General features: G+C 46.3%; 32 non-coding genes across 32 annotated transcripts; all 32 read left to right on the top strand.

Annotated features, from left to right (window-relative positions):
- Positions 1-211: 211 nt before the first annotated feature.
- trnal-uag (transfer RNA leucine (anticodon UAG)) lies at positions 212-293 on the top strand. The gene has a single exon. It is a non-coding gene; the product is annotated as a tRNA-Leu (tRNA).
- A 503-nt stretch (positions 294-796) lies between these two features.
- Positions 797-878, top strand: trnal-aag (transfer RNA leucine (anticodon AAG)). Its single transcript has one exon. It is a non-coding gene; the product is annotated as a tRNA-Leu (tRNA).
- Positions 879-1,333: 455 nt separating this feature from the next.
- trnal-uag (transfer RNA leucine (anticodon UAG)) lies at positions 1,334-1,415 on the top strand. The gene has a single exon. It is a non-coding gene; the product is annotated as a tRNA-Leu (tRNA).
- A 512-nt stretch (positions 1,416-1,927) lies between these two features.
- Positions 1,928-2,009, top strand: trnal-aag (transfer RNA leucine (anticodon AAG)). Its single transcript has one exon. It is a non-coding gene; the product is annotated as a tRNA-Leu (tRNA).
- Positions 2,010-2,495: 486 nt separating this feature from the next.
- trnal-uag (transfer RNA leucine (anticodon UAG)) lies at positions 2,496-2,577 on the top strand. The gene has a single exon. It is a non-coding gene; the product is annotated as a tRNA-Leu (tRNA).
- A 518-nt stretch (positions 2,578-3,095) lies between these two features.
- On the top strand, positions 3,096-3,177 carry trnal-aag (transfer RNA leucine (anticodon AAG)). The gene has a single exon. It is a non-coding gene; the product is annotated as a tRNA-Leu (tRNA).
- A 463-nt stretch (positions 3,178-3,640) lies between these two features.
- Positions 3,641-3,722, top strand: trnal-uag (transfer RNA leucine (anticodon UAG)). Its single transcript has one exon. It is a non-coding gene; the product is annotated as a tRNA-Leu (tRNA).
- Positions 3,723-4,232: 510 nt separating this feature from the next.
- Positions 4,233-4,314, top strand: trnal-aag (transfer RNA leucine (anticodon AAG)). Its single transcript has one exon. It is a non-coding gene; the product is annotated as a tRNA-Leu (tRNA).
- A 1,034-nt stretch (positions 4,315-5,348) lies between these two features.
- Positions 5,349-5,430, top strand: trnal-uag (transfer RNA leucine (anticodon UAG)). The gene has a single exon. It is a non-coding gene; the product is annotated as a tRNA-Leu (tRNA).
- Positions 5,431-5,942: 512 nt separating this feature from the next.
- Positions 5,943-6,024, top strand: trnal-aag (transfer RNA leucine (anticodon AAG)). The gene has a single exon. It is a non-coding gene; the product is annotated as a tRNA-Leu (tRNA).
- Positions 6,025-6,815: 791 nt separating this feature from the next.
- Positions 6,816-6,897, top strand: trnal-aag (transfer RNA leucine (anticodon AAG)). The gene has a single exon. It is a non-coding gene; the product is annotated as a tRNA-Leu (tRNA).
- A 463-nt stretch (positions 6,898-7,360) lies between these two features.
- On the top strand, positions 7,361-7,442 carry trnal-uag (transfer RNA leucine (anticodon UAG)). The gene has a single exon. It is a non-coding gene; the product is annotated as a tRNA-Leu (tRNA).
- Positions 7,443-7,945: 503 nt separating this feature from the next.
- Positions 7,946-8,027, top strand: trnal-aag (transfer RNA leucine (anticodon AAG)). Its single transcript has one exon. It is a non-coding gene; the product is annotated as a tRNA-Leu (tRNA).
- A 178-nt stretch (positions 8,028-8,205) lies between these two features.
- On the top strand, positions 8,206-8,277 carry trnam-cau (transfer RNA methionine (anticodon CAU)). Its single transcript has one exon. It is a non-coding gene; the product is annotated as a tRNA-Met (tRNA).
- Positions 8,278-8,490: 213 nt separating this feature from the next.
- Positions 8,491-8,572, top strand: trnal-uag (transfer RNA leucine (anticodon UAG)). Its single transcript has one exon. It is a non-coding gene; the product is annotated as a tRNA-Leu (tRNA).
- A 224-nt stretch (positions 8,573-8,796) lies between these two features.
- trnam-cau (transfer RNA methionine (anticodon CAU)) lies at positions 8,797-8,868 on the top strand. The gene has a single exon. It is a non-coding gene; the product is annotated as a tRNA-Met (tRNA).
- A 222-nt stretch (positions 8,869-9,090) lies between these two features.
- trnal-aag (transfer RNA leucine (anticodon AAG)) lies at positions 9,091-9,172 on the top strand. Its single transcript has one exon. It is a non-coding gene; the product is annotated as a tRNA-Leu (tRNA).
- Positions 9,173-9,350: 178 nt separating this feature from the next.
- Positions 9,351-9,422, top strand: trnam-cau (transfer RNA methionine (anticodon CAU)). Its single transcript has one exon. It is a non-coding gene; the product is annotated as a tRNA-Met (tRNA).
- A 213-nt stretch (positions 9,423-9,635) lies between these two features.
- On the top strand, positions 9,636-9,717 carry trnal-uag (transfer RNA leucine (anticodon UAG)). Its single transcript has one exon. It is a non-coding gene; the product is annotated as a tRNA-Leu (tRNA).
- Positions 9,718-9,941: 224 nt separating this feature from the next.
- trnam-cau (transfer RNA methionine (anticodon CAU)) lies at positions 9,942-10,013 on the top strand. The gene has a single exon. It is a non-coding gene; the product is annotated as a tRNA-Met (tRNA).
- Positions 10,014-10,227: 214 nt separating this feature from the next.
- trnal-aag (transfer RNA leucine (anticodon AAG)) lies at positions 10,228-10,309 on the top strand. The gene has a single exon. It is a non-coding gene; the product is annotated as a tRNA-Leu (tRNA).
- A 209-nt stretch (positions 10,310-10,518) lies between these two features.
- Positions 10,519-10,590, top strand: trnam-cau (transfer RNA methionine (anticodon CAU)). Its single transcript has one exon. It is a non-coding gene; the product is annotated as a tRNA-Met (tRNA).
- A 468-nt stretch (positions 10,591-11,058) lies between these two features.
- trnam-cau (transfer RNA methionine (anticodon CAU)) lies at positions 11,059-11,130 on the top strand. The gene has a single exon. It is a non-coding gene; the product is annotated as a tRNA-Met (tRNA).
- Positions 11,131-11,343: 213 nt separating this feature from the next.
- Positions 11,344-11,425, top strand: trnal-uag (transfer RNA leucine (anticodon UAG)). The gene has a single exon. It is a non-coding gene; the product is annotated as a tRNA-Leu (tRNA).
- Positions 11,426-11,649: 224 nt separating this feature from the next.
- On the top strand, positions 11,650-11,721 carry trnam-cau (transfer RNA methionine (anticodon CAU)). The gene has a single exon. It is a non-coding gene; the product is annotated as a tRNA-Met (tRNA).
- A 216-nt stretch (positions 11,722-11,937) lies between these two features.
- On the top strand, positions 11,938-12,019 carry trnal-aag (transfer RNA leucine (anticodon AAG)). Its single transcript has one exon. It is a non-coding gene; the product is annotated as a tRNA-Leu (tRNA).
- A 209-nt stretch (positions 12,020-12,228) lies between these two features.
- Positions 12,229-12,300, top strand: trnam-cau (transfer RNA methionine (anticodon CAU)). The gene has a single exon. It is a non-coding gene; the product is annotated as a tRNA-Met (tRNA).
- Positions 12,301-12,514: 214 nt separating this feature from the next.
- On the top strand, positions 12,515-12,596 carry trnal-aag (transfer RNA leucine (anticodon AAG)). Its single transcript has one exon. It is a non-coding gene; the product is annotated as a tRNA-Leu (tRNA).
- A 209-nt stretch (positions 12,597-12,805) lies between these two features.
- trnam-cau (transfer RNA methionine (anticodon CAU)) lies at positions 12,806-12,877 on the top strand. The gene has a single exon. It is a non-coding gene; the product is annotated as a tRNA-Met (tRNA).
- A 222-nt stretch (positions 12,878-13,099) lies between these two features.
- Positions 13,100-13,181, top strand: trnal-aag (transfer RNA leucine (anticodon AAG)). Its single transcript has one exon. It is a non-coding gene; the product is annotated as a tRNA-Leu (tRNA).
- Positions 13,182-13,359: 178 nt separating this feature from the next.
- Positions 13,360-13,431, top strand: trnam-cau (transfer RNA methionine (anticodon CAU)). Its single transcript has one exon. It is a non-coding gene; the product is annotated as a tRNA-Met (tRNA).
- A 213-nt stretch (positions 13,432-13,644) lies between these two features.
- Positions 13,645-13,726, top strand: trnal-uag (transfer RNA leucine (anticodon UAG)). The gene has a single exon. It is a non-coding gene; the product is annotated as a tRNA-Leu (tRNA).
- Positions 13,727-13,942: the final 216 nt, after the last annotated feature.

Raw genomic sequence — 13,942 nt, 5'->3', positions numbered from 1 at the left:
TAATGCGTTGTTCAGGCCTTCTCTGTGTGGTAGACTATTACCAAGAGTTGCCCAGCAACATCCTCCAATGGTCCAAGGTGATTATTTTGGTTTTCACCATTTGGAAAGACACCTGGGTAATTCTTGCTTTTCATATGTGACGTTCAATGATGTTGGATATCAGCACTGTGTCTTTTCTGTGTCGCTACAGACAGTAATGGGTTGAAGTGGAGGTAGTGTGGCCGAGTGGTCTAAGGCGCTGGATTTAGGCTCCAGTCTCTCAGGAGGCGTGGGTTCAAATCCCGCCACTGCCAAGATTAACTCCTGCAGCTTGGAGTTTCTAGCCCTAAACCGGGTATCAGAGTAAGAGGTCCCTCTCTGTCAGCCTTTATGGAGTGGAGGTTGTTATGACAAGCTATTGGATTTTGCAAGTCCACTCAATTTTGCCAAAATTTCAAAGGCATTTAAAGATAAGAAATTGGTGTGAAATCAGTGAAATACAGTTTTAAAGTCACTAACGGAAAGCAGAGTGGCGCAGCGGAAGCGTGCTGGGCCCATAACCCAGAGGTCGATGGATCGAAACCATCCTCTGCTAATTAATGCGTTGTTCAGGCCTTCTCTGTGTGGTAGACTGGTATCAAGAGTTGCCCAGCAACATCTTCCGCTGATTAAGAAGCCCATATCAGTGGTGGCCGAAGCCAAATATTTAGGAAGACCCCTGGAAAATTCTTGCTCTTCACATTGGACGTTCAATAATTTTGGATATCAGTTCTGTTTCTTTTCAGTGTCGCTACAGGCATGGATGGCTTGAAATGGAGGTAGTGTGGCCGAGCGGTCTAAGGCGCTGGATTAAGGCTCCAGTCTCTCAGGAGGCGTGGGTTCAAATCCCACCACTGCCACTTTGAGTTTCAAACTCTAAACTGGGTATCATAGCAGGAAGTTGTAAGTGATCCCTCTCTGTCAGCCATTACAGAGTGGAAGTCCACCCCTTTTGGCCGAAATTTCCAGACATTTAAAAATAAGAAATTGGTGTGAAATCAGTGAAATACACTTTTAAAATCACCATCACTAACGGAAAGCAGAGTGGCGCAGCGGAAGCGTGCTGGGCCCATAACCCAGAGGTCGATGGATCGAAACCATCCTCTGCTAATTAATGCGTTGTTCAGGCCTTCTCTATGTGGTAAACTGTTACCAAGAGTTGCCCAGCAACATGGTCCAAGGTGATTATTTTGGTTTTCACCATTTGGAAAGACACCTGGGTAATTCTTGCTTTTCATATGTGACGTTCAATGATGTTGGATATCAGCACTGTGTCTTTTCTGTGTCGCTACAGACAGTAATGGGTTGAAGTGGAGGTAGTGTGGCCGAGTGGTCTAAGGTGCTGGATTTAGGCTCCAGTCTCTCAGGAGGCGTGGGTTCAAATCCCACCACTGCCAAGCTTAGCTCCTGTAACTTGGGGTTTCTAGCCCTAAACTGGCTGTCGGAGCAGGAGGTTGTAAGAGAGCCCTCTCTGTCAGCATTTACATTGGGAGGTGGTCATGATAAGCTCCTGGGTTTTGCAAGTCCACTCAATTTTGCCAAAATTTCCCATCCATTTAAAAATAAGAAATTGGTGTGAAATCAGTGAAATACACTTTTAAAGTCACCATCACTAACGGGAAGCAGAGTGGCGCAGCGGAAGCGTGCTGGGCCCATAACCCAGAGGTCGATGGATCGAAACCATCCTCTGCTAATTAATGCATTGTTCAGGGCTTCTCTATGTGGTAGACTATTACCAAGAGTTGCCCAGCAACATCCTCCAGTAATCAAAATGGCCAGAGTTTTTGGTTTTCACCATTTGGAAAGACACCTGGGAAATTCTTGCTCTTCATATGTGACGTTCAATAATGTCGGATATCAGCACTGTGTCTTTTCGGTGTCGCTGCAGACAGTGATGGGCTGAGGTGGAGGTAGTGTGGCCGAGTGGTCTAAGGCGCTGGATTAAGGCTCCAGTCTCTCAGGAGGCGTGGGTTCAAATCCCACCACTGCCAAGATTAACTCCTGCAGCTTGGAGTTTCTAGCCCTAAACCGGGTATCAGAGTAAGAGGTCCCTCTCTGTCAGCCTTTATGGAGTGGAGGTTGTTATGACAAGCTATTGGATTTTGCAAGTCCACTCAATTTTGCCAAAATTTCAAAGGCATTTAAAGATAAGAAATTGGTGTGAAATCAGTGAAATACACTTTTAAAGTCACTAACGGAATGCAGAGTGGCGCAGCGGAAGCGTGCTGGGCCCATAACCCAGAGGTCGATGGATCGAAACCATCCTCTGCTAATTAATGCGTTGTTCAGGCCTTCTCTATGTGGTAAACTGTTACCAAGAGTTGCCCAGCAACATGGTCCAAGGTGATTATTTTGGTTTTCACCATTTGGAAAGACACCTGGGTAATTCTTGCTTTTCATATGTGACGTTCAATGATGTTGGATATCAGCACTGTGTCTTTTCTGTGTCGCTACAGACAGTAATGGGTTGAAGTGGAGGTAGTGTGGCCGAGTGGTCTAAGGTGCTGGATTTAGGCTCCAGTCTCTCAGGAGGCGTGGGTTCAAATCCCGCCACTGCCAAGCTTAGCTCCTGTAACTTGGGTTTTCTAGCCCTAAACTGGCTGTCGGAGCAGGAGGTTGTAATAGAGCCCTCTCTGTCAGCATTTACATTGGGAGGTGGTCATGATAAGCTCCTGGGTTTTGCAAGTCCACTCAATTTTGCCAAAATTTCCCATCCATTTAAAAATAAGAAATTGGTGTCAAATCAGTGAAATACACTTTTAAAGTCACCATCACTAACGGGAAGCAGAGTGGCGCAGCGGAAGCGTGCTGGGCCCATAACCCAGAGGTCGATGGATCGAAACCATCCTCTGCTAATTAATGCGTTGTTCAGGCCTTCTCTGTGTGGTAGACTGGTACCAAGAGTTGCCCAGCAACATCCTCCGCTGATTAAGAAGCCCATATCAGTGGTGGCCGAAGCCAAATATTTAGGAAGACCCCTGGAAAATTCTTGCTCTTCACATTGGACGTTCAATAATGTTGGATATCAGTTCTGTTTCTTTTCAGTGTCGCTACAGGCATGGATGGCTTGAAATGGAGGTAGTGTGGCCGAGCGGTCTAAGGCGCTGGATTAAGGCTCCAGTCTCTCAGGAGGCGTGGGTTCAAATCCCACCACTGCCACTTTGAGTTTCAAACTCTAAACTGGGTATCATAGCAGGAAGTTTTAAGTGATCCCTCTCTGTCAGCCATTACAGAGTGGAAGTCCACCCCTTTTGGCCGAAATTTCCAGACATTTAAAAATAAGAAATTGGTGTGAAATCAGTGAAATACACTTTTAAAATCACCATCACTAACGGGAAGCAGAGTGGCGCAGCGGAAGCGTGCTGGGCCCATAACCCAGAGGTCGATGGATCGAAACCATCCTCTGCTAATTAATGCGTTGTTCAGGCCTTCTCTGTGTGGTAGACTATTACCAAGAGTTGCCCAGCAACATCCTCCAATGGTCCAAGGTGATTATTTTGGTTTTCACCATTTGGAAAGACACCTGGGTAATTCTTGCTTTTCATATGTGACGTTCAATGATGTTGGATATCAGCACTGTGTCTTTTCTGTGTCGCTACAGACAGTAATGGGTTGAAGTGGAGGTAGTGTGGCCGAGTGGTCTAAGGCGCTGGATTTAGGCTCCAGTCTCTCAGGAGGCGTGGGTTCAAATCCCACCACTGCCAAGCTTAGCTCCTGTAACTTGGAGTTTCTAGCCCTAAACTGGCTGTCGGAGCAGGAGGTTGTAAGAGAGCCCTCTCTGTCAGCATTTACATTGGGAGGTGGTCATGATAAGCTCCTGGGTTTTGCAAGTCCACTCAATTTTGCCAAAATTTCCCATCCATTTAAAAATAAGAAATTGGTGTGAAATCAGTGAAATACACTTTTAAAATCACCATCACTAACGGAAAGCAGAGTGGCGCAGCGGAAGCGTGCTGGGCCCATAACCCAGAGGTCGATGGATCGAAACCATCCTCTGCTAATTAATGCGTTGTTCAGGGCTTCTCTATGTGGTAAACTGTTACCAAGAGTTGCCCAGCAACATCCTCCAGTAATCAAAATGGCCAGAGTTTTTGGTTTTCATCATTTGGAAAGACACCTGGGAAATTCTTGCTCTTCATATGTGACGTTCAATAATGTCGGATATCAGCACTGTCTTTTCGGTGTCGCTGCAGACAGTGATGGGCTGAGGTGGAGGTAGTGTGGCCGAGTGGTCTAAGGCGCTGGATTAAGGCTCCAGTCTCTCAGGAGGCGTGGGTTCAAATCCCACCACTGCCAAGATTAACTCCTGCAGCTTGGAGTTTCTAGCCCTAAACCGGGTATCAGAGTAAGAGGTCCCTCTCTGTCAGCCTTTATGGAGTGGAGGTTGTTATGACAAGCTATTGGATTTTGCAAGTCCACTCAATTTTGCCAAAATTTCAAAGGCATTTAAAGATAAGAAATTGGTGTGAAATCAGTGAAATACACTTTTAAAGTCACTAACGGAAAGCAGAGTGGCGCAGCGGAAGCGTGCTGGGCCCATAACCCAGAGGTCGATGGATCGAAACCATCCTCTGCTAATTAATGCGTTGTTCAGGCCTTCTCTGTGTGGTAGACTGGTACCAAGAGTTGCCCAGCAACATCCTCCGCTGATTAAGAAGCCCATATCAGTGGTGGCCAAAGCCAAATATTTAGGAAGACCCCTGGAAAATTCTTGCTCTTCACATTGGACGTTCAATAATGTTGGATATCAGTTCTGTTTCTTTTCAGTGTCGCTACAGGCATGGATGGCTTGAAATGGAGGTAGTGTGGCCGAGCGGTCTAAGGCGCTGGATTAAGGCTCCAGTGGGTTCAAATCCCACCACTGCCACTTTGAGTTTCAAACTCTAAACTGGGTATCATAGCAGGAAGTTTTAAGTGATCCCTCTCTGTCAGCCATTACAGAGTGGAAGTCCACCCCTTTTGGCCGAAATTTCCAGACATTTAAAAATAAGAAATTGGTGTGAAATCAGTGAAATACACTTTTAAAATCACCATCACTAACGGGAAGCAGAGTGGCGCAGCGGAAGCGTGCTGGGCCCATAACCCAGAGGTCGATGGATCGAAACCATCCTCTGCTAATTAATGCGTTGTTCAGGCCTTCTCTGTGTGGTAGACTATTACCAAGAGTTGCCCAGCAACATCCTCCAATGGTCCAAGGTGATTATTTTGGTTTTCACCATTTGGAAAGACACCTGGGTAATTCTTGCTTTTCATATGTGACGTTCAATGATGTTGGATATCAGCACTGTGTCTTTTCTGTGTCGCTACAGACAGTAATGGGTTGAAGTGGAGGTAGTGTGGCCGAGTGGTCTAAGGCGCTGGATTTAGGCTCCAGTCTCTCAGGAGGCGTGGGTTCAAATCCCACCACTGCCAAGCTTAGCTCCTGTAACTTGGAGTTTCTAGCCCTAAACTGGCTGTCGGAGCAGGAGGTTGTAAGAGAGCCCTCTCTGTCAGCATTTACATTGGGAGGTGGTCATGATAAGCTCCTGGGTTTTGCAAGTCCACTCAATTTTGCCAAAATTTCCCATCCATTTAAAAATAAGAAATTGGTGTGAAATCAGTGAAATACACTTTTAAAATCACCATCACTAACGGAAAGCAGAGTGGCGCAGCGGAAGCGTGCTGGGCCCATAACCCAGAGGTCGATGGATCGAAACCATCCTCTGCTAATTAATGCGTTGTTCAGGCCTTCTCTATGTGGTAAACTGTTACCAAGAGTTGCCAAGCAACATCCTCCAGTAATCAAAATGACCAGAGTTTTTGGTTTTCACCATTTGGAAAGACACCTGGGAAATTCTTGCTCTTCATATGTGACGTTCAATAATGTCGGATATCAGCACTGTGTCTTTTCAATGTCGCTGCAGACAGTGATGGGCTGAGGTGGAGGTAGTGTGGCCGAGTGGTCTAAGGCGCTGGATTAAGGCTCCAGTCTCTCAGGAGGCGTGGGTTCAAATCCCACCACTGCCAAGATTAACTCCTGCAGCTTGGAGTTTCTAGCCCTAAACCGGGTATCAGAGTAAGAGGTCCCTCTCTGTCAGCCTTTATGGAGTGGAGGTTGTTATGACAAGCTATTGGATTTTGCAAGTCCACTCAATTTTGCCAAAATTTCAAAGGCATTTAAAGATAAGAAATTGGTGTGAAATCAGTGAAATACACTTTTGAAGTCACTAACGGAAAGCAGAGTGGCGCAGCGGAAGCGTGCTGGGCCCATAACCCAGAGGTCGATGGATCGAAACCATCCTCTGCTAATTAATGCGTTGTTCAGGCCTTCTCTGTGTGGTAGACTGGTACCAAGAGTTGCCCAGCAACATCCTCCAGTAATCAAAATGGCCAGAGTTTTTGGTTTTCATCATTTGGAAAGACACCTGGGAAATTCTTGCTCTTCATATGTGACGTTCAATAATGTCGGATATCAGCACTGTCTTTTCGGTGTCGCACTTTTAAAGTCACCATCACTAACGGGAAGCAGAGTGGCGCAGCGGAAGCGTGCTGGGCCCATAACCCAGAGGTCGATGGATCGAAACCATCCTCTGCTAATTAATGCGTTGTTCAGGCCTTCTCTGTGTGGTAGACTGGTACCAAGAGTTGCCCAGCAACATCCTCCGCTGATTAAGAAGCCCATATCAGTGGTGGCCGAAGCCAAATATTTAGGAAGACCCCTGGAAAATTCTTGCTCTTCACATTGGACGTTCAATAATGTTGGATATCAGTTCTGTTTCTTTTCAGTGTCGCTACAGGCATGGATGGCTTGAAATGGAGGTAGTGTGGCCGAGCGGTCTAAGGCGCTGGATTAAGGCTCCAGTCTCTCAGGAGGCGTGGGTTCAAATCCCACCACTGCCACTTTGAGTTTCAAACTCTAAACTGGGTATCATAGCAGGAAGTTTTAAGTGATCCCTCTCTGTCAGCCATTACAGAGTGGAAGTCCACCCCTTTTGGCCGAAATTTCCAGACATTTAAAAATAAGAAATTGGTGTGAAATCAGTGAAATACACTTTTAAAATCACCATCACTAACGGGAAGCAGAGTGGCGCAGCGGAAGCGTGCTGGGCCCATAACCCAGAGGTCGATGGATCGAAACCATCCTCTGCTAATTAATGCGTTGTTCAGGCCTTCTCTGTGTGGTAGACTATTACCAAGAGTTGCCCAGCAACATCCTCCAATGGTCCAAGGTGATTATTTTGGTTTTCACCATTTGGAAAGACACCTGGGTAATTCTTGCTTTTCATATGTGACGTTCAATGATGTTGGATATCAGCACTGTGTCTTTTCTGTGTCGCTACAGACAGTAATGGGTTGAAGTGGAGGTAGTGTGGCCGAGTGGTCTAAGGCGCTGGATTTAGGCTCCAGTCTCTCAGGAGGCGTGGGTTCAAATCCCGCCACTGCCAAGATTAACTCCTGCAGCTTGGAGTTTCTAGCCCTAAACCGGGTATCAGAGTAAGAGGTCCCTCTCTGTCAGCCTTTATGGAGTGGAGGTTGTTATGACAAGCTATTGGATTTTGCAAGTCCACTCAATTTTGCCAAAATTTCAAAGGCATTTAAAGATAAGAAATTGGTGTGAAATCAGTGAAATACAGTTTTAAAGTCACTAACGGAAAGCAGAGTGGCGCAGCGGAAGCGTGCTGGGCCCATAACCCAGAGGTCGATGGATCGAAACCATCCTCTGCTAATTAATGCGTTGTTCAGGCCTTCTCTGTGTGGTAGACTGGTATCAAGAGTTGCCCAGCAACATCTTCCGCTGATTAAGAAGCCCATATCAGTGGTGGCCGAAGCCAAATATTTAGGAAGACCCCTGGAAAATTCTTGCTCTTCACATTGGACGTTCAATAATTTTGGATATCAGTTCTGTTTCTTTTCAGTGTCGCTACAGGCATGGATGGCTTGAAATGGAGGTAGTGTGGCCGAGCGGTCTAAGGCGCTGGATTAAGGCTCCAGTCTCTCAGGAGGCGTGGGTTCAAATCCCACCACTGCCACTTTGAGTTTCAAACTCTAAACTGGGTATCATAGCAGGAAGTTGTAAGTGATCCCTCTCTGTCAGCCATTACAGAGTGGAAGTCCACCCCTTTTGGCCGAAATTTCCAGACATTTAAAAATAAGAAATTGGTGTGAAATCAGTGAAATACACTTTTAAAATCACCATCACTAACGGAAAGCAGAGTGGCGCAGCGGAAGCGTGCTGGGCCCATAACCCAGAGGTCGATGGATCGAAACCATCCTCTGCTAATTAATGCGTTGTTCAGGCCTTCTCTATGTGGTAAACTGTTACCAAGAGTTGCCCAGCAACATCCTCCAATGGTCCAAGGTGATTATTTTGGTTTTCACCATTTGGAAAGACACCTGGGTAATTCTTGCTTTTCATATGTGACGTTCAATGATGTTGGATATCAGCACTGTGTCTTTTCTGTGTCGCTACAGACAGTAATGGGTTGAAGTGGAGGTAGTGTGGCCGAGTGGTCTAAGGTGCTGGATTTAGGCTCCAGTCTCTCAGGAGGCGTGGGTTCAAATCCCGCCACTGCCAAGCTTAGCTCCTGTAACTTGGGTTTTCTAGCCCTAAACTGGCTGTCGGAGCAGGAGGTTGTAAGAGAGCCCTCTCTGTCAGCATTTACATTGGGAGGTGGTCATGATAAGCTCCTGGGTTTTGCAAGTCCACTCAATTTTGCCAAAATTTCCCATCCATTTAAAAATAAGAAATTGGTGTCAAATCAGTGAAATACACTTTTAAAGTCACCATCACTAACGGGAAGCAGAGTGGCGCAGCGGAAGCGTGCTGGGCCCATAACCCAGAGGTCGATGGATCGAAACCATCCTCTGCTAATTAATGCGTTGTTCAGGCCTTCTCTGTGTGGTAGACTGGTACCAAGAGTTGCCCAGCAACATCCTCCGCTGATTAAGAAGCCCATATCAGTGGTGGCCGAAGCCAAATATTTAGGAAGACCCCTGGAAAATTCTTGCTCTTCACATTGGACGTTCAATAATGTTGGATATCAGTTCTGTTTCTTTTCAGTGTCGCTACAGGCATGGATGGCTTGAAATGGAGGTAGTGTGGCCGAGCGGTCTAAGGCGCTGGATTAAGGCTCCAGTCTCTCAGGAGGCGTGGGTTCAAATCCCACCACTGCCACTTTGAGTTTCAAACTCTAAACTGGGTATCATAGCAGGAAGTTTTAAGTGATCCCTCTCTGTCAGCCATTACAGAGTGGAAGTCCACCCCTTTTGGCCGAAATTTCCAGACATTTAAAAATAAGAAATTGGTGTGAAATCAGTGAAATACACTTTTAAAATCACCATCACTAACGGGAAGCAGAGTGGCGCAGCGGAAGCGTGCTGGGCCCATAACCCAGAGGTCGATGGATCGAAACCATCCTCTGCTAATTAATGCGTTGTTCAGGCCTTCTCTGTGTGGTAGACTATTACCAAGAGTTGCCCAGCAACATCCTCCAATGGTCCAAGGTGATTATTTTGGTTTTCACCATTTGGAAAGACACCTGGGTAATTCTTGCTTTTCATATGTGACGTTCAATGATGTTGGATATCAGCACTGTGTCTTTTCTGTGTCGCTACAGACAGTAATGGGTTGAAGTGGAGGTAGTGTGGCCGAGTGGTCTAAGGCGCTGGATTTAGGCTCCAGTCTCTCAGGAGGCGTGGGTTCAAATCCCACCACTGCCAAGCTTAGCTCCTGTAACTTGGAGTTTCTAGCCCTAAACTGGCTGTCGGAGCAGGAGGTTGTAAGAGAGCCCTCTCTGTCAGCATTTACATTGGGAGGTGGTCATGATAAGCTCCTGGGTTTTGCAAGTCCACTCAATTTTGCCAAAATTTCCCATCCATTTAAAAATAAGAAATTGGTGTGAAATCAGTGAAATACACTTTTAAAATCACCATCACTAACGGAAAGCAGAGTGGCGCAGCGGAAGCGTGCTGGGCCCATAACCCAGAGGTCGATGGATCGAAACCATCCTCTGCTAATTAATGCGTTGTTCAGGGCTTCTCTATGTGGTAAACTGTTACCAAGAGTTGCCCAGCAACATCCTCCAGTAATCAAAATGGCCAGAGTTTTTGGTTTTCATCATTTGGAAAGACACCTGGGAAATTCTTGCTCTTCATATGTGACGTTCAATAATGTCGGATATCAGCACTGTCTTTTCGGTGTCGCTGCAGACAGTGATGGGCTGAGGTGGAGGTAGTGTGGCCGAGTGGTCTAAGGCGCTGGATTAAGGCTCCAGTCTCTCAGGAGGCGTGGGTTCAAATCCCACCACTGCCAAGATTAACTCCTGCAGCTTGGAGTTTCTAGCCCTAAACCGGGTATCAGAGTAAGAGGTCCCTCTCTGTCAGCCTTTATGGAGTGGAGGTTGTTATGACAAGCTATTGGATTTTGCAAGTCCACTCAATTTTGCCAAAATTTCAAAGGCATTTAAAGATAAGAAATTGGTGTGAAATCAGTGAAATACACTTTTAAAGTCACTAACGGAAAGCAGAGTGGCGCAGCGGAAGCGTGCTGGGCCCATAACCCAGAGGTCGATGGATCGAAACCATCCTCTGCTAATTAATGCGTTGTTCAGGCCTTCTCTGTGTGGTAGACTGGTACCAAGAGTTGCCCAGCAACATCCTCCGCTGATTAAGAAGCCCATATCAGTGGTGGCCAAAGCCAAATATTTAGGAAGACCCCTGGAAAATTCTTGCTCTTCACATTGGACGTTCAATAATGTTGGATATCAGTTCTGTTTCTTTTCAGTGTCGCTACAGGCATGGATGGCTTGAAATGGAGGTAGTGTGGCCGAGCGGTCTAAGGCGCTGGATTAAGGCTCCAGTGGGTTCAAATCCCACCACTGCCACTTTGAGTTTCAAACTCTAAACTGGGTATCATAGCAGGAAGTTTTAAGTGATCCCTCTCTGTCAGCCATTACAGAGTGGAAGTCCACCCCTTTTGGCCGAAATTTCCAGACATTTAAAAATAAGAAATTGGTGTGAAATCAGTGAAATACACTTTTAAAATCACCATCACTAACGGGAAGCAGAGTGGCGCAGCGGAAGCGTGCTGGGCCCATAACCCAGAGGTCGATGGATCGAAACCATCCTCTGCTAATTAATGCGTTGTTCAGGCCTTCTCTGTGTGGTAGACTATTACCAAGAGTTGCCCAGCAACATCCTCCAATGGTCCAAGGTGATTATTTTGGTTTTCACCATTTGGAAAGACACCTGGGTAATTCTTGCTTTTCATATGTGACGTTCAATGATGTTGGATATCAGCACTGTGTCTTTTCTGTGTCGCTACAGACAGTAATGGGTTGAAGTGGAGGTAGTGTGGCCGAGTGGTCTAAGGCGCTGGATTTAGGCTCCAGTCTCTCAGGAGGCGTGGGTTCAAATCCCACCACTGCCAAGCTTAGCTCCTGTAACTTGGAGTTTCTAGCCCTAAACTGGCTGTCGGAGCAGGAGGTTGTAAGAGAGCCCTCTCTGTCAGCATTTACATTGGGAGGTGGTCATGATAAGCTCCTGGGTTTTGCAAGTCCACTCAATTTTGCCAAAATTTCCCATCCATTTAAAAATAAGAAATTGGTGTGAAATCAGTGAAATACACTTTTAAAATCACCATCACTAACGGAAAGCAGAGTGGCGCAGCGGAAGCGTGCTGGGCCCATAACCCAGAGGTCGATGGATCGAAACCATCCTCTGCTAATTAATGCGTTGTTCAGGCCTTCTCTATGTGGTAAACTGTTACCAAGAGTTGCCAAGCAACATCCTCCAGTAATCAAAATGACCAGAGTTTTTGGTTTTCACCATTTGGAAAGACACCTGGGAAATTCTTGCTCTTCATATGTGACGTTCAATAATGTCGGATATCAGCACTGTGTCTTTTCAATGTCGCTGCAGACAGTGATGGGCTGAGGTGGAGGTAGTGTGGCCGAGTGGTCTAAGGCGCTGGATTAAGGCTCCAGTCTCTCAGGAGGCGTGGGTTCAAATCCCACCACTGCCAAGATTAACTCCTGCAGCTTGGAGTTTCTAGCCCTAAACCGGGTATCAGAGTAAGAGGTCCCTCTCTGTCAGCCTTTATGGAGTGGAGGTTGTTATGACAAGCTATTGGATTTTGCAAGTCCACTCAATTTTGCCAAAATTTCAAAGGCATTTAAAGATAAGAAATTGGTGTGAAATCAGTGAAATACACTTTTGAAGTCACTAACGGAAAGCAGAGTGGCGCAGCGGAAGCGTGCTGGGCCCATAACCCAGAGGTCGATGGATCGAAACCATCCTCTGCTAATTAATGCGTTGTTCAGGCCTTCTCTGTGTGGTAGACTGGTACCAAGAGTTGCCCAGCAACATCCTCCAGTAATCAAAATGGCCAGAGTTTTTGGTTTTCATCATTTGGAAAGACACCTGGGAAATTCTTGCTCTTCATATGTGACGTTCAATAATGTCGGATATCAGCACTGTCTTTTCGGTGTCGCTGCAGACAGTGATGGGCTGAGGTGGAGGTAGTGTGGCCGAGTGGTCTAAGGCGCTGGATTAAGGCTCCAGTCTCTCAGGAGGCGTGGGTTCAAATCCCACCACTGCCAAGATTAACTCCTGCAGCTTGGAGTTTCTAGCCCTAAACCGGGTATCAGAGTAAGAGGTCCCTCTCTGTCAGCCTTTATGGAGTGGAGGTTGTTATGACAAGCTATTGGATTTTGCAAGTCCACTCAATTTTGCCAAAATTTCAAAGGCATTTAAAGATAAGAAATTGGTGTGAAATCAGTGAAATACACTTTTAAAGTCACTAACGGAAAGCAGAGTGGCGCAGCGGAAGCGTGCTGGGCCCATAACCCAGAGGTCGATGGATCGAAACCATCCTCTGCTAATTAATGCGTTGTTCAGGCCTTCTCTGTGTGGTAGACTGGTACCAAGAGTTGCCCAGCAACATCCTCCGCTGATTAAGAAGCCCATATCAGTGGTGGCCAAAGCCAAATATTTAGGAAGACCCCTGGAAAATTCTTGCTCTTCACATTGGACGTTCAATAATGTTGGATATCAGTTCTGTTTCTTTTCAGTGTCGCTACAGGCATGGATGGCTTGAAATGGAGGTAGTGTGGCCGAGCGGTCTAAGGCGCTGGATTAAGGCTCCAGTCTCTCAGGAGGCGTGGGTTCAAATCCCACCACTGCCACTTTGAGTTTCAAACTCTAAACTGGGTATCATAGCAGGAAGTTTTAAGTGATCCCTCTCTGTCAGCCATTACAGAGTGGAAGTCCACCCCTTTTGGCCGAAATTTCCAGACATTTAAAAATAAGAAATTGGTGTGAAATCAGTGAAATACACTTTTAAAATCACCATCACTAACGGGAAGCAGAGTGGCGCAGCGGAAGCGTGCTGGGCCCATAACCCAGAGGTCGATGGATCGAAACCATCCTCTGCTAATTAATGCGTTGTTCAGGCCTTCTCTGTGTGGTAGACTATTACCAAGAGTTGCCCAGCAACATCCTCCAATGGTCCAAGGTGATTATTTTGGTTTTCACCATTTGGAAAGACACCTGGGTAATTCTTGCTTTTCATATGTGACGTTCAATGATGTTGGATATCAGCACTGTGTCTTTTCTGTGTCGCTACAGACAGTAATGGGTTGAAGTGGAGGTAGTGTGGCCGAGTGGTCTAAGGCGCTGGATTTAGGCTCCAGTCTCTCAGGAGGCGTGGGTTCAAATCCCACCACTGCCAAGCTTAGCTCCTGTAACTTGGAGTTTCTAGCCCTAAACTGGCTGTCGGAGCAGGAGGTTGTAAGAGAGCCCTCTCTGTCAGCATTTACATTGGGAGGTGGTCATGATAAGCTCCTGGGTTTTGCAAGTCCACTCAATTTTGCCAAAATTTCCCATCCATTTAAAAATAAGAAATTGGTGTGAAATCAGTGAAATACACTTTTAAAATCACCATCAC

This window comes from Scomber japonicus, chromosome 8 (assembly GCF_027409825.1).
Source record: "Scomber japonicus isolate fScoJap1 chromosome 8, fScoJap1.pri, whole genome shotgun sequence".
NCBI classification, from domain to species: domain Eukaryota; kingdom Metazoa; phylum Chordata; class Actinopteri; order Scombriformes; family Scombridae; genus Scomber; species Scomber japonicus.
This window is presented reverse-complemented; position numbering and strand designations above follow the sequence as displayed.